Raw genomic sequence first — 3,998 nt, 5'->3', positions numbered from 1 at the left:
ATATCCAATTAAAGCAACAAAGGCTAAAACCTACCAAGAACAGTTACAGGAACTGGACATGGCTAGTCTAGTGAAGAGAAGGACCAGGGGAGATATGACAGCAGAGTTCCAATATTTTTGAGGAGCTGCCACAGAGAGGAGGGGGTCAACCTATTTTCCAAAGCACCTGAAGCCCAGACAAGGAATAACGGATGGAAACCGATCAAGGAGAGATTCAACCTGGAGAAATTCCCTGACAGTGAGAACAATCAACCAATGGAACAGATTGCCCTCAGAAGTTTTGGGAACTCCATCACTGGAAGCTTTCAAGAAGAGACTGGACTGTCCCTCCATCATTGTCATCATAGAGCAGTAGGGAACACCGTGGTTGTCCTAGTGCCCTTCTCCCAAGATCTGAGTATTCTGAGCATTATCAGGTACATGGACCCAAGTGGAGGGAAAGACAGCTAGACCAGGCAACTGTCTTAATTTAATTGGTTTTTAACAGCACATTTAGTTCCCATCAGACCTATTTCCGCCCGCCTGCCAATCTTCCCCGCTCTGCCATTTCAATTAGCGGCTCTTGAGTCAGCAGCTTGAGGGGCTGGGAAGCAAAGAGGCCAAATCTAGAGTTACAGCCAGCTAGCAGATGGCTGGGGGTTGAGTCCACAGGAAGCAAGGGCCATCCCTACATCGGCAACGTTATCCGGGAGGCAGCATCTTCCAGCTGCTTCTTCACTCCTGTTTCCACAGGTGAGACCTTCCAAGGCTTCTCACCGTTACCTCTGCTGTGTGAATGCAGGTAACCTCTGTGGAAAGGCCAGGAGACCCCCCCTAAAGATCTCCTCACCTCTTTTATCTTTGCCCAGTTTGCTTCATTCAGATGATGTAGGCCAGGGCTTTCCAACCTTTTCACAGATTGTACCACTTTTAGGACATGACAATGTTCCAGTACCACCAGTGCTTAGCAAAGTATCAAAAATTTGATGACTAAAACAAAAAAGGGGGGGATTTGGGGTTTTAGTGAATAGATTCATTTGTCGTTATAGAAATGGCTAGTTTATAATATTGTGGAAAAGTAAAAAGTTGAGGTTCCATGTCAATGCTTCCTTTTACTGCAACATAGGAAGTCAGAAGTCAATGCCTCTTCTCTTCTCTTCTCTTCTCTTCTCTTCTCTTCTCTTCTCTTCTCTTCCTCTTCCTCTTCCTCTTCCTCTTCCTCTACTCTGGTATTCTGTTAATTGCCCATCCTGGAACTATGGGGAGCCGAGCAACCTTAACTTCTGTCCAGGGCTGTGGTTTACAACCCCTGCTTCAATTTGCTTGAACTTAGCTGTAACAGAATAACAGAGCTGGGAAAGGACCTTGGAGGTCTTCTAGTCTGACCCCCTGCTCAGGCAGGAAACCCTATACCATTTCAGACAAACGGTGTGCACGAATGTGTAACCTCGTGAACGAGTGTGGTGCCCATTAAATGCTCAGCGCATCTCCTTCACTTGCCTTGTGAACGTAGCAAGACCTAGGCTTTTTATCCTGGGCTACGGCAAGGAAACGGATAGCCCAGTGCAAGCCGTGTTCTCCTCATCCATCCCCACACGGCATATATTCAATACTCCATAAATATTTGGCCATTATGGACCATGTCGAACATATATTACACTGTGTAAGGAAGTGGAGCGTTTGTAACCTAATGGCTCGAGTTAAAAGCTGCAGAGGGCCCTGGTGGATTTTGCTTCCCCCGCAGATACTAAGAGCCAACCAGCCACTTTGATGTAGCCATTGGAAGTCCAAGGGATCCGGCTACGTCACAATTTCCCAATCTGGCCCCTTTCGGAAAGTGTGCGACTCAGTTCCCATCATTCCCAGCCGGTTGGTCCAGTAGGGTGATCTTAAACAACATTCCAGGCCAGGTACTAAGCTATTTTTCATTATCTGACCCGAGCGGGAATGCTGGACTACAATTCCCATCTTTTATTTATTTAGCGTGTGGCATACCATACGTGGACTGGCGATATGTACAGGTAGTGCTCGACGTACGACCGCAATCCAGTCTAAAATTTCTGTTGCTGAGCGAGACGGTGGTTAAGTGGGTACTGCCCCATTTTACGACCTTTCTTGCCACAGTTGTTAAGTGGATCACTGCAGGAGTAACCCAGTTGTTAAGTGAATCTGGCTTTCCCCATTGACTCAGCTTGTCAGAAGGTCGCAAAAGGGGATCACGTGACCCCGGGATGCTGCGACCGTCATAAATATGGGCCGGTGGCCATGCATCTGAATTTTGATCACGTGACCAACAGGGAGGCTGCAGCGGTCGTAAGTGTGAAAAACGGTCACAAGTGACTTTTTCCAGTGCTGTTCTAATCTCAGACAGTCAGTAAACACGCTATTGTAAGTCAAGGACTATCTGTAATAACATTTTCACCTAGATTAGTAAGACGCAATAAAATACGAATGTTAGAAAGATCTAAGTTCAAATACCAATATCTAAGCCCTCCAGACACAGGGCAGAAATGTAAACCCCTGGGAACAAAGCAGCTTGCAATTTTCCCTATGTCCAAATGCTGGAAACGAAGCATCCAGAGAAGGATATAACCAAAAAAGAAAAGAAAAGAAAAGAAATTATTACAGAGGAAAGATAATACATTCATTTAAAATGCAAACATAATTAATTAATTGGCGAACAAAGTGCTTATAAGGAGCGAGGCAGATGGCTTTTTTTTTTCTTCCCCTGCTGTCTAAATATTGGAAATAAAGCAATGGAAAATCTGGACACTTCCTCACAAATCCTTCCAAACCACAAAGCAGCTGGTCCCATGTAACAGTCGCATATTGTTTCCGTAACTGCGACCCACCTGTTAGTAAAGCCATCGCTCTCGGGCCCAAGTAACCAGGAAGAGGCGTTCAAAAGTACTACGAGTTTATCCCTTCAGACAGTGCACAATGCTACCGCTGTGAGCCAGGAACCGTAGCTCATTTCACTTGGGAGAAACTAAAGGGGCGCCTTTTGAAAAGGGCCCCCACACTTCTTCTGAAATCGGGCTGCTGAGTAAACCAAGCCAGTTCTTCTTCTCCAGGGCCTAGAACTGAAAACTGACCAATTTCCCTGTTCTATCTTCAAAGCCACCCTGGCTTCCAAATCCATACAATAGTTCGTCTCTCTCTCTCTCTCTCTCTCTCTCTCTCTCTCTCTCTCTCTCTCTCTCTCTCTCTCTCTCTCTCTCTCTCTTTTTTTTTTTTTTAAACCCACACTGCTAACAGATTGATTGTTTGTTTGGCTCTCCTTCAAGGCATTTTCCTTCTCTGGAATTCCCACAGTGCAAGATGGATGGCTGTCACCGGAAGCCATTTCCATCTGCTCCGTTGCTCCAGCATGTCAGCTCAACCACCAGACAGACACCACCAGAGGGGGGAGGAGGGAGGGAGGGAGGCAGAGGGATAGAGAGGGAGGGAAAGAGAGAGGGAGGCAGGCAGAGAGAGAGAGAGAGGGAGGGAGGGAGGCAAAGCAGGCAGATGGAGAGAGGGAGGGAGGGAGAAAGGGATGAAGGCAGAGGGAGAGGGAGGGAGGGAGAAAGGGAGAAAGAGAGAGGGAGGGAAAGGGACGAAGGCAGAGGGAGAGGGAGGGAGGGAAAAGGGAGAGAGGCAGAGGGAGGGAGGGAAAGGGAGGGAGGGAGGGAAAGGAAAGGGAGAGGGAGAGGGAGAGGGAGGGAGAGAGGCAGAGGGAGGGAAGGAAAGGGAGGGAGGGAAAGGGATAGAGAGGGAGGGAGAAAGGGAGAGAGGCAGAGGGAGGGAGGGAGGGAGGGAGGGAAAGGAAAGGGAGAGGGAGGGAGGGAGGGAGAGAGGGGAAAAGGGAGAGAGGCAGAGGGAGGGAGGGAAAGGGAGGGAGGGAGGGAGGGAAAGGAAAGGGAGAGGGAGGGAGGGAGGTAGAAAGGGAGAGAGGCAGAGGGAGGGAGGGAGGGAGGAAAAGGGAGGAAGGCAGAGGGAGAGGGAGGGAGGGAGGTGGGGAGGAAAAAAACCAGTTG

This window comes from Vipera berus, assembly GCF_964194415.1.
Source record: "Vipera berus genome assembly, chromosome: 11".
Taxonomy (NCBI): Eukaryota; Metazoa; Chordata; class Lepidosauria; order Squamata; family Viperidae; genus Vipera; species Vipera berus.
The sequence above is the reverse complement of the archived record's forward strand: the minus strand, read 5'-3'. Positions refer to the sequence as shown.